Below are 13,310 nucleotides of genomic sequence, written 5' to 3'. Positions count from 1 at the left end.
GATCTGAGTATTCCATTGCTGTAACAAATCATGTCCCTACAAATTCATTGCTGTGTTAGCCACATACAGTTTTAATATTCCTCTCTGTCCTTTGGCCCTATACATTCGACCCATCTCGTGCTCTGCTGTCCCTGAACTGAACATTTATGTCTCTTAAGTGGCAACTTGGATGCCAAGATTCTGATGAAATTACTGTTACATCTGCACCTGTGTCTATCAGACCTTCAATGACAAATTCACTTATTTGTATTTTAATTTTGGTCTTTGTGCATTTATAGAAGTTTGCCAAAATACTCATTTCATGGTTTCTTCTGAATTTTTTGTTCTTTCTTCTACAGTTGTTCTACTATACAGAGCAGTATGATTCTTAAAATAGGCATTATGTTCCTTAATTTTTCTAAGAAGGTGTTTCCTTTATGCTGACAGGAAAGGACTGAACTGGATTTGGCATAGGGGCCTGTGAGAGGCTCCTCACAGTTTCCCAATGGCAAAGGGTTACCTTGAATATTTCTCTTTGACCTACATTCATTAGTCCAGTGCCCACCTTTGCCTTACCTTCTGCATAATACAGAAGGGAGGAGCATTCTGAATGGATTATTCTTGGAAAAAGCATTGTTTCTAGGAATACCATGTCTACAGTCCCTTTTAAGGTGACCTTGTTTCCCACAATTATAACACGACATTTCTGTTTTTCCTCAGACCCCTGGAAATTTTCTATTCATGCATTTTCATGGTCAGGAGAGTCAGTATTAATTATATCTTGAATCCATTCTTCCAAAGGTGTTGATCTTGCCTTTAATGGCCTAATTATCTTTTTGCATAGAGAGTTGGCATTTTCTTTGTTTTTTTTTTAAATTTATTTATATTTTCTGTATGAGTGCTCTGCAGGCCAGAAGAGGCTACTAGATCTTATTATAGATGGTTGTGAGCCACCATGTATTGCTGGGAATTGAACTCAGGTCATCTTGGAAGAGCAGCCAGTGTTCTTAATCACTGAGCCATCTCTCCAGACCTCGAGAGTTGGCATTTTCAAAAATCAGAGATTTAATTATTATTCATCTAGCTTCTGAATGTGGTATCATTCTAATTACTGCTGAAGTCACTCTTTGTAAGAAATCAGTAAAGGCTTCCTTTGGGCCCTGTATAACTTTAATAAATGACTCATCCCCCCCCCCCCCCCCATTTCTCCAGTTCTGTCCCAAGCATTCAATGCTGATGCACGGCATAAATCCAGGGTGTGGTCACCATATACAGCCTAACTTTCTATAGTAGCATAATTTCTTTTTCCAAGAATTTGATCTTGGTAGATTTCCCTACCTCTAGTTTCACTCTGTTGTTCAATAATCTTATCCTCTTCTTTTATCTAGGTACTCCATTGTAATTGTGTACCTGGCTCTAAAACACCTTTAACCAATTTTTTGCAGTCTTTAGGGATAATTCTATTACAAACTGTCCACAAGTTTAACATTTGTTTCACAAAAGGTGAATGTGTGCCATCTGAGACTGTTGCTTCCTTGAATCTCCTTAAATCTAACATTTAAATCTAACAGGGGTCCAGCTAGCTGTAACAGGCTGGTTGTCTGAAAACCTTAGCTGCTCCTCTCTATTATTATAATGCAACACTGAAATTGATTCTCCATTAAATTTCTCTCTCTGGATTTGAATATCTCTGTGATCTATTATTAGGTTTTTGTAAGGCCTGTATCTTAGCACTCAGATTAACCAACTTTCTAGTAATAAAACAAAAATGATAAAGTTGATAATGTTTAAAATTGGCGTTATATAAATCCCATTTAATTATATATCATCTCATTTAATCATTCAATTTTCAAACTGTCCAGTGTATTATCATACAAAGACCCAAATCCCTTCGTTGTAACAGTGTTTCCCATTTTTTATGTGGGGGAAAAAACTCTCCCTTTTAAATAATTCCTCCCTGACGTGCGAAAGCCTGAGACTCGTGGAGTGAGGGACGCTGCTGATTGCCGGAGCCGCGCGACCAGAACGCAGTGATGAAGCCAGGTTTCAGCCCCCGTGGGGGTGGCTTTGGTGGCAGAGGAGGCTTTGGTGGTGACAGGTGGTCGAGGAGGACGTGGCGGATGAGGAGGGTTTGGCGGAGGTCGAGGAGGCTTTGGTGGAGGCCGAGGTCGAGGTGGAGGTGGACGTGGAGGCTTCAGGGGACGAGGAGGTGGAGGAGGAGGTGGTGGACGAGGTGGAGGCTTCCAGTCTGGGGGCGGCCGGGGTCGAGGTGGTGGCCAGGGAGGCAAGAGAGGAAACCAGTCGGAAGAATGTGATGGTGGAACCACATCGTCATGAAGGAGTCTTTATCTGTCGCGGAAAGGAGGATGCCCTTGTCACAAAGAATCTGGTCCCTGGAGAGTCTGTGTATGGGGAGAAGAGAGTCTCTATTTCAGAAGGAGATGACAAAATTGAATACCGAGCCTGGAACCCTTTCCGTTCCAAGCTGGCAGCAGCAATCCTGGGCGGTGTAGACCAGATCCACATCAAGCCAGGGGCCAAGGTGCTCTACCTCGGGTCAGCCTCAGGCACCACCGTCTCTCACGTCTCTGACATCGTTGGCCCCGATGGTCTGGTCTATGCAGTTGAGTTCTCCCACCGTTCTGGCGGGGACCTCATCAACTTGGCCAAGAAGAGGACCAACATTATTCCTGTGATTGAAGATGCCCGACACCCACACAAATACCACATGCTTATCGCCATGCTGGATGTGAACTTTGCCGATGTGGCACAGCCAGACCAAACCCGGATTGTGGCCCTGAATGCCCACACCTTCCTGAGGAATGGAGGACACTTTGTGATTTCCATTAAGGCGAACTGCATTGACTCCACATCCTCGGCAGAAGCTGTGTTTGCATCTGAAGTGAAGAAGATGCAACAGGAGAATATGAAGCCCCAGGAGCAGCTGACACTTGAGCCCTACGAAGGGGACCTCGCTGTGGTTGTAGGTGTGTACAGGCCACCTCCCAAGGTGAAGAACTGAAACTCGGAGCTGTCTGGATTCGAAGAAATGTGTGTTGCTACTGTTGCACGTGTATTTTTTTTTCCTATTAAAAGACTCATCTGTCAAAAAAAAAAAATTCCTCCCTTTAAGAATTCCCAATTGTTTTAGGAAATCTGCCAACAATGTTGTTGAAGATATGAGGCTTGTGTAGAACAGTACAAGCCTGACTGGATTTCAAGGCAGCCACCTAGTTTGACAGGATGCCGAGAAGGGAGTTCAGGGAGAGCCTGCCAGGTGACAAAAAAGAAAAACCTAGCCATTAGGGTAATGACTTCAACAGCGTGTAGTTCTGGCCTATGCCAGTGGCTGTAAAGCCACAGGGCAGAAGGCTTTTTCATGAATTTGTACCCCAAATGTTGGCGCCAAATGTAGCACAAATCATAAAATCCCAGAGACAGACATTGGGGTTCAATCTGAAGATCAGAAAAGCAAAAGCAAAGCAGCCAGCCACTGGCTCTTAACTTTACCTCAGACCATAAATGGGCAATCATGTCTCCTCGAATCAATCCTCAGATGGAAACTGAGTTGAGAGCTGTCACCTCCTGTTTTACATTTCTTTCTAAGGGCTCAGATTAAAGGTGTGCACCGCCACCATCTGACGTCTGTGGCTAACTAGTGTGGATGCTGGGATTAAAGGTGTGTGCCACCACTTCCTTACCTGTACAGCTGACTAGTCTTGCTGCTTTGCACTGACCTTCAGGCAATCTTTATTTATTAAAACACAGATAATATGCCATTGTAGTGGTGGGGTTGAGACAAGATTTCTCTGTGTGGTTTGTGTGTTGTTATTTCGGGCATAAGCTAACCAGGCAGCCGGGGTGCTGGGGACGCAGCTCTGCCGCCCCTAATTACTACAAACTTATTCAGAAGCCTGGGGCTGGGGAAGCCATAGGCCCTCGTGCTACAGTTTTCTAAGAAAGTATGCCTGTCTGTAGATTAGAGCTGCTGTCAGCTTTACTCAGAGAAACTTCTTGCAGTGGCCATAATAAATGCGGAAAGTCACACCTGGTTAGCGATAAGAATGATGGCTCACCTACAGCACCCCCTTGAAGGCTCAGGCAGCATGGAAGGGCAAAGAACCTGAAAGCTGAGGGGAGGGGGAGAGGGAGTGGTTGGCGCAGACATCTGGACCCCATCGCTCTTACACTGTTTATCTCACAACCCTTGCCATTGCTGGCGCAAGACTGGGCCTGCCAGCATCCTGTCATAGAGAGAGAAGTACTCTGGTATGTAGTGTATGGTTGCTGCAAGAGAGAGACATTTTCTTGAATGGTGTAGTAGCCACTGTTAAGCTGCCCATGTTTGTGTGAACAAACCCTTGCTCATGTCCCTGTAAACGACCCTAATAAAACTGAGTCACAAAAAAAGAAATGAAAGTAGAAGCTAAGAGGCTGGTAAACAGGAAGAGCAAGAGATAGGAGTGTGTGTGTGGGGGGGGGCATTATGATCAAAATACATAACATACACAACGAAAATGTCACAATGGGACCCACTATTATGTATAATTTATAATACAGACCACCTTAAAAATATCGTGGGGACTGGAGAGATGGCTCACCAGTTAAGAGCATTTGCTGTTCTTCTAAAGGACCTGTGTTCAATTATTAGCACTGCTGTCCAGCCACTCACAACGACTAATTCCAGTTTGAGGGAATCCGAGCGCCTCTCCTCTGGTCTCTGCTGGTGCCTGCACACACGGCATACAATCACCAGACACACATCCACACAAAACCAAAGTATTTCTAAGTTCCATAATGTAACTTACTTGTGATTTTGTTTTTTAAGTGCTAGATACTTTTTCTTTTTGATTTATTTTTAACTATATGAACATATGTGTGTGTGTGCACTGAGTGCAGTGTATGGAGGGCAAAAGAGGGTAGAGGACCCCACAAAGCTAGAGTCACAAGTTGTTGTGAGCTGCCCAACCTGAGTGCTGAGAACCACACTCAGGTCTTCTGGAAGAGCAGGAAAGAGCTTAAGCACGGAGTCATCTTGCAGCCATTAGATGTGTCTAAAGCACTCAGCACACCACTGAAATCCACACAAATACACATCCTACTTGTCTTCACTCTAATGGCATGATCTAAATTCACTCAAAACAGAGAGAGGTAGACTGGTAAATGAATGGGACTAATAACTTTATCCACAAAGTTTTCCAATTATTTAAAGGCTTTTTAAACCATATTTTCAATTACACATCCATACTTCATATTCAAAATCTCCTGAATAAGGAATGTGGTTCTAAGCACTCTCGTGTTGGAGAATATTATTTGAAGGTGTGTGACTTTTCTTTATGTTGCATTTGTTTAACTCTGTAAAGCTGTGGTTCTTTGCCTACCTAAAAAACCTGATGATCCTAATAAAGAGATGAAGGGCCAATAGCAAAGTAGGAGCAAGGACAGGCAGGGCTAGCAGGCAGAGTATTGATGGAAGGCCAAATCTGAGAGGAGAAGAAAACAAGGAGAGGAGGTCATCAGGGGCCAGCCACCCAGCCAGTCGCGGAGTAAGAAGGAAAGTAAGACATACTTTCTCACATAAGAAGTGAGAAAGATAAAAGCCCAGAGGTAAAAGGTTGTTGGGACAATTTAAGATAAAAAAAGCTGGCAAGAAACCAGCCAAGGCTGGGCATTCACAGCTAATAAGCCTCCATATGTGTGATTTACTTGGAGCTGGGTGGCGCCCCCCCCCCACAAAAAAAAAGCCAAAAGAATAAAACATCACACAACACTCTGACAGGGTGAGCCTTTGCATCCGAGTCAAAGGGTTAACATACCCAGTTCACAAGTGCGCCCTTCAGTCTTGGAAATAACGTGCTCAGTCACTGGAGAGGCCGTTCAGAGTCTGGTAACAGCCCTTCACTTGAGTGCGTGTATCATTAGTCACTGGAGAGACCTCTGCTGTGTCCCCTCATCAGGGCAGCTGAAGAACCATTCTCTCTCAGCCCCATCCCCGGGGGAGAGCAGATTTTTAATTTTTAGGACTTCCTGGCTCTTGTTAACTGTTCAGTCAAATCAACATGCAACCGAGGCAAATTTAAAGAAACTTTTTATACCAAAACCATGGTGAGGAGGTGAGGAGGTCATGATCCTGTCACAGAAAGCAGAGGGAACAGAGGAAGATGAGGGGAAGAACAAGGGCAGAGGCTGAGCTGTATGAGAGGCCCAGCCAGGGCAGGCCAGCATGGACCTGCTGTTTCCAGTTCTATACTGGACACTTTACCTATGAAGTGCCCAGTACAGGCCAGGCGTGACCGCCACTCACCCTCACTCTTCCTGCTCCTGTGGCTATCAATGCATCTTCAACTTTCTCATCACTGCTGTCTAATAACCTGTTCATGAATTATTTTTCAAATGTGAAGTACTATGCATCAGAGTGTGATATCAGAGTGCTGTCTAATGATAAAACAGCTGGGAGCTGGCCTAGAGACATGTGGGTCTGGATAATTGTATGATCATTTCTTTTTTTAAAGTAACAGAAATAAAACATGAGACATGTTTACTAACAAAAAAAAAAAAGATTTCTCTGTGTGGTCCTGGTAAAGTGAGTTTCTTTTAGGTAGCATAATGTTGGCCCCGTTTTCCCCCGTTTTAATATACTCAACCTGTATCCTTTTTTTTTTTTTTTTTTTTTCTAGATAGAGTTTCTCTGTGTGGCCTTGGCTGTCCTCGAATTCACTATGTAGCTCAGGCTGGCTTCAGCTCACTGTGTAGCTGAGAGTGGTGCTGGACTCCCTGCTCTCCTCCCATTTCCAGAATGCTGGGATTACAGGAATACTCCACCATGTCTGGCTCTTATTTCTAGGATTTCCCTTCTCTATCTTGTTCATTTGACAGTTGTCCATAAGGTGCCTTTTATCTACTAAATTTTAATTATCTTCCTTAAGATTTGGAAGTTTTTCATCAGTTCTTTTATTGAATAGGGTTTCTTTTTTTCAATTATGTGTGCATGAGTCTTTAGCCTACATGGGTGTATGTGTACCACATGGATGCCCGGTGCCCAAAGATGACAGAAGAGGGCATCAGATTTCCTGGAATGGGAGTTACAGATGATTGTGAGTCTCCATGTGGGTACTAGGAATTGAACCTGAGTCTTCTTCAAAAACAGGGGCTCTTAACTGCTGAACCATCTTTGTAGCCCTGTAATTGTTATCTTAAAATGAATTGAGGCTGGGGTTGGTGAGATAGATAGCTCAGCAGGAAAAGGCACGTGCTGCCAAGGCTAATAATGTCCTGAGGTTAGTCCCCAGAACTCACATGGTAAGAGAGGATCTACTCCAACTTGTCTTCTGACCATGCATACGTTTGCACACGTGCATGCCTGCCTGTTTAAAGTATTAGTTAAGGAAAAGAATTAATCCTTTGAATCTCCTCTCAGACGTTTTGCTAATTTCTCATTTGAGGTTTATGCTGAGAGTAGCTGTGTTCTTTTGGAGATATAATGTCATGGTGCCCTATTTTTTTCATGCTTTTTGTTTTTCTGTGCTGTTTATCTGTCTGGCATGTCATTGCTTATTCCAATTTAAATTAAAAAAAATATTGTGTGTATGATATATGTGAGTGTGGGTATGTACCACAGTGTGCTTGTAGTGGTCAGAAGACAACTTTGAGGAGTCCATTCTCTCTTTTCACTATAGGGTTGGGAATCAAACTTAAGTTATCAGGCTTGTTTGGCCAATGCTTTTTACCCACAGAGTCATCTTGTCAGCCCTGCCTGTATCAATTTTACAGGGTGGCTTTCATTAAGAAATTGAGAAGAATTTTCCTGGCATTGTGTCCTACACTGTCATTTGAGTAGGTTGCCTTGATTGGTTAAGGGGTAAGTGTTTTACCGTAATGTCTGTGTAGCTTCTACAGGTGTAATCAGCTTTGGTGCTGTCTGAATGTTTTAGTGTTGCATAAGTTAAATGATTGTAATGCAAGCCAGAATACAGCTTTTTGGGGCAGGTAGGTTTGGGTGTAGAGTGTACCTATCATTTTCTGTGGGTTGCATAGAGGTGGCTTTATCTTAGAAGGACTGTAGAATATAGGTGAGGTGTAGCTGGTACATCAGCAGAGGTGTGTTATCATCATGTTTTAAGGGCCTTACTGGGGTACCATCATGTTTGCCGGGTCCCGCCCAACATACTTGTCCATGCTTGGGGGAAAAGAGTGAGGAAGTAGATAAGAGACAACAGATAGAGTCGGGAGGGCATCTAGTGACTACTGAGATCGACCTCAAGTTTATTTCTCATAGCCTTTTTAAACCCCAATCCATGATGGAGGGGGAAGGCAAAAGTCTTCTTTACCAAGATACAAACAGTACCCAAACATCAAGTAACCACCGCCTAGGTTAAAACATCCTGCTAGTAGCCACACCTAGGAGCAAGAACAGGTCTGAACTCTCTGACCTTCAGTCAAGGTGGAATGGATCCCCTTCTGTGGGTTCCCACGCGTGTTGATAAGTATGCATACCCACAACATGACTGTTAACAGAGTAGAAAATGTACCAATATCTAGTTCTACATGGGCACCAGGTGGTACCAGTGAGTCCAGATGAGGTACCCGTCAATGTCTGAGGGCTGCATGAGTGCCTTTGCAGGGCTTCTCAAGGGCTCATTTTCATAGCTACTTCCTGGGGCAGAGGGAAGGTGGGTACCCAGGGCCTGTGCAAGGTGAATGAAATCATGTTCACAGGGCTGGACCCATCGAGCTGCCTAAGGGCAACTACTTTGCTGCTTCATAAGGCCCAGGTATAGAAGTCTCAGGATGGCAGTAGGAGCTGGGTAGGAATGGGTGAGTGCAAATGTAATTACAGTCTAATGAACAGGGATAATTATAACTGGGCCCAGGGCCTGTGTTGGTTGCAATCTGTTTACCAGAAAATGTTTCAGGTATCCATGGAGATAGCTAGGGACCTCCTACTTACCTTTTTTTTTCTTTTTCTTTTTCTTTTTTTTTTTTTTCTACACAGACCCTTTTGGCTCAGGGTTAATCTTGTGAGATAAGATGATAAATACTGGGAGCTAGAGAGATGGCTCAGAGGTTAAGAGCATTGCTTGCTCTTCCAGAGGTCATAAGTTCAATTCCCAGCAACCACATGGTGGCTCACAACCATCTATAATGAGATCTTTTCTGGTATGAAGGTATACATGCAAGCAGAACACTAGTTACATAAGTAAATATACAAAAATAAATAAATGCTGTGTTCTTAGTTCTCTTTTGAAAATTTATTTGTTCATTTATTTATTTGTTTTGGAGATAGGGTCTCACTGTGTAGCCCCAGCTGGCTTGGGAATAGGTTTGTAGACCAGGATGGCCTTGAAGTTAGAGATCCCTATCCTTTTGCCTTCTGAGTGCTGGGATTAAAGACATGTGCCATCCATATTCTGCCCCTTTTAAATATATATGTGTGTGTGTGTATACATATATATATATGTATATATAAAGTACATATAAATATAAAATATCCTGCCCTGTAAATATATAAATATATAATTTTTGTTTGTGTGTGTATGAGAGCTCATGGAGGCCAGAAGAAGGCATTGAATCCTCTGCACCTGGAGTTACAGGCAGTTTTGAGCAAATCCTGGGAACCAGCTCCCAGCCCCTTCATTTCAAGTCTATTGTATGTGTCTGTGCTGTCCAGCGTCTCTGTCAAGTGCGCTGCTCTCCAGTCAGTTGTCCAGCTGCTTCCTGGGGCAGGACGCAGTAGCTGTGCTTCAAACAGCACCAAGGTTCTTTTATCTATTTTTAAGCAGATAGCCAGTTGTTTCTGCAACTTGTTTAGAAGAGAATATGCTTTCCCACGTTGAAGTATCCCAGCATTATTGTTGAGAATGCAGTTCTTTTTCTGGACTTGTTTCTGTTCCATTGGCTGTTTATATTTGGACATTAAAACTTTTATATTATTTTAGGGTTGTTCTCGACTAAGTGGTTTTCCCTCGAGAATGGACCATGTCCTAATTTTGATAGTAATTTTGAATAGTATCCTGGATACTGTGAATGTTAAATGTTACATGTGTAGATTCTGGTTTTTCGTGACAGGGTTTCTCTGTAGCTTTGGAGCCTGTCCTGGAGCTAGCTCTTTGTAGACCAAGCTGGTCTTGAACTCACAGAGATTCGCCTGCCTCTGCCTCCCGAGTGCTGGGATTAAAGGCGTGCGCCACCTGGCCATTCTTTCTTTTTTAAATAACTCTTCTACCTCTTTTTGATTTAATAGAATATTTGTCCCTACTATTGTTTTACTAGGTGTAATTTATCCTATTTTCTTTTTTTAAATTTTATTTTATTGATATTTGTTGAGCTCTACATTTTTCTCTGCTCCCCTCCGTCTTTCCCCTCCCCCTTTCAATCCTCCACCAAGGTTCCCATGCTCCTAATTTACTCTGGAGATCTTGTCTTTTTCTACTTTCTACTTCCCATGTAGATTAGATCTATGTAAGTCTCTCTTAATGTCCGCATTGTTGTCTAAATTCTCTGGGATTATGGTTTGTAGGCTGGCTTTCTTGCTTTATGTTTAAAAACCACCTATGAGTGAGTACATGTGATAATTGTCTTTTTGTGTCTGGGTTACCTCACTCAAAATAATGTTTTCTAGCTCCATCCATTTTCCTGCAGAATTCAAGATGTTATTATTTTTTTCTGCTGTGTAGTACTCCATTGTGTAAATGTACCACATTTTCCTTATCCATTCTTCGGTCGAAGGACATTTAGGTTGTTTTTGGGTTCTGGCTATGACAAACAAAGCTGCTATGAGCATAGCTGAGCACATGTCCTTGGCACGACTGAGCGTCCTTTGGATATGTAGCCAAAAGTGGTATTACTGGGTCTTGAGGAAGGTTGTTTCCTAATTTTCTGAGAAATTGCCACACAAACATCCAAAGGGGTTGTACCAGCTTGCATTCCCACCAGCAATGCAGAAGTGTTCCCTTTTCCCCACAACCTCTCCAGCATAAGTTGTCATCAGTGTTTTTGTTCTTGGCCATTCTTACAGGTATAAGATAAAATCTCAGAGTTGTTTTGACCTGGTTCTCCTGTATGTTCTTATGCCAATACCAGGCTGTTTTCAGTACTGTAGCTCTGTAGTAGAGTTTGAAGTCAGGGATTGTGATACCTCCAGAAGTTCTTTTATTGTACAGGATTGTTTTGGTTATCCTGGGTTTTTTGCCTTTCCAAATGAAGTTGAGTACCGTTCATTCGAGGTCTTTGAAGAATTTTGCTGGGATTTTGCTGGGCATTGCGTTGAATCTGTAGATTGCTTTTGCCTATTCTATTATCTTAGTGTTTGTTCTGTACACAGTATACATTTTAATTTATAAGCATCAACCGTCAAATATTTTATTTTTTACTATTTTACCGCTTATTTTACTTATTATTATTAGTGTGTATAATAATAATAATAATAATAATAATAATAATTGTGTGTATATGGAGGTCGTGTTCATATTGCTGTGTGCTTGTAGAGCTCAGAAGACAAGTTTTGGAGCTGATTTCACCTCCTACCATGGGCTTTGAGGAGCAAACCCCAGTTGTCAGGCTGCCTCAGCACTTTTTATCTGCTGAACCAAACTCAATTACTTTTGTTGTTGTTTGTTTGTTTGTTTAGAAACAGGCCTGGAGGGCTGGAGAGGTGACTCAGTGGTTAAGAGTACTGGCTGCTCTTCCAGAGGTCCTGAGTTCAATTCCCAGCAACCACACCGTGGCTCACAACCATCTGAATAAGATCTGGCGCCCTCTTCTGGTGTGTGGGCACACATGGAGGCAGAATGTTGTATACATAATAAATAAATTTTAAAAAAAGAAACAGGCCTGGAACTTTCTGTACAGACCAGGCTCGCCTTGAACTCACAGTGATCTGCCTGCCTCTGCTTCAAGTGCTGGAATTAAAGGCGTACAGAACTATACCTGGCTCTACCATTACTTTTAAAGGGACTTTAGTAAAAAAGAAAAAAAAAAAGGTCTATTTACCGTCAAACCATATCTGGTGTGATTTATTACTTTGTATAAATCTAGTTTTCATCTGGTATCATATTCCCTCTGCCCGAATAACTTCAGTTAACATTGCCTGCAAATCTGTTATAGACGATGTGTCTTCTTCAATTTTTGTGGGTCTGAAGTTTAAAAACAACAGTATCTTCTATTTCACAGGCTGGCCTCCAAGGATGCCCTTGGACTTGTGGCCCTCCTGCTGGAAGCTCTTGAGTGCTGGGATTACAGGGGTGTGCCACCATTCTCAGTTTGTGTGATACTAGGGAGTGATCCAGAGACTCACAGGGCGGCTAAACTGTCTGGTTGAAAAAGTGTTGAGAGCCAGTTTCTGTAAGCCTATAATAATACATAGGGAGTTCCAGGCCAGCGTAGGATATAGTGTGAGACCCTGTCCCAAAAAGGAAAAACAGAAGCAACAAAAGTTTTGATTGCATATTGAATATGGTGATACATACCTTTATCCAGTACTTGGGAGGCAGAAACAGGTAAATCTGAGTTTGGGGTCAGTCTGGTCTATATAGCAAGTTCCAAGCCAGTTGGCTGGCTTCAGACTCATAAAGATCTGCTTGCTTCTGCCTCCCAAGTGCTAGGATAAAAAGCATGAAAAACCTTTCCCAGCTTAAAGATTTTTTCTTTACTTGCTTTAGTTTTTTGAGACAGGATTTCTCTATAGACCTGGCTATCCTGAAACTTGTTCTGTGCACCAGACTGGCCTCAAACTCAGAGATATGATTTCCTCTGCCTCCTAAGTGCAGGAATTAAAGGTATGCGCCACCACCACCCAGCTTGGAAGATATTTTTATAGGACACAGAATTATGGGTTAATGTTTTTACTAATGTTTTCTTTTACTATAAAAAAGCCACTCCATGGGCAAGGGAGATTGGCTCAGAGGGCAAAAATGTGCCTGCTGCCAAGCCTGACAACCTGAGTATCCACATGGTAGAAGAGAACCAAGCCCTGAGATATGGTTGCAAGGCTCGTGTGCAACACACACACACACTGTAGGCTTCTGGTTTGCATAATTTGTGATGACAATCTTGTTTATTTTACTTTTTTAGTCTTTTTATATAATATTTTAGTTCCCTCTGGCTGCCTTCAAAGTTTTTCTTTATCTTTGATTTATCTAAGTCTTCTTAAAAAATAATTTATTTTTATTTTATGTTCATTGGTGTTCTACCTGCATGTACATCTGTGTGAGGGTGTCAGAAGCCCTCGAATTGGAGTTACAGACAAGTGTGAGCTGCCATGTGGGTGCTGGGGATCAAACCTGGGTCCTCTGGGAGAGCAGCCAGTGCTCTCAACCGCTAAGCCATCCCTCCAG

At 42.6% G+C, this 13,310-nt stretch overlaps 1 protein-coding gene and 1 pseudogene across 2 annotated transcripts in view; both read left to right on the top strand.

The window, feature by feature from the left end:
• LOC121450518 (sorting nexin-27) overlaps nucleotides 1-13,310 on the top strand; it is a 104,283-nt gene that overhangs the window by 38,880 nt on the left and 52,093 nt on the right. The gene's annotated exons all lie outside the window — the stretch shown is intronic.
• On the top strand, nucleotides 2,013-3,001 carry LOC121450519 (annotated as a pseudogene).

This window comes from Microtus oregoni, unplaced genomic scaffold (assembly GCF_018167655.1).
Source record: "Microtus oregoni isolate MIOR12 unplaced genomic scaffold, Mior012 000007F_ref0000211, whole genome shotgun sequence".
Taxonomy (NCBI): Eukaryota; Metazoa; Chordata; class Mammalia; order Rodentia; family Cricetidae; genus Microtus; species Microtus oregoni.
The sequence above is the reverse complement of the archived record's forward strand: the minus strand, read 5'-3'. Positions and strand labels throughout refer to the sequence as shown.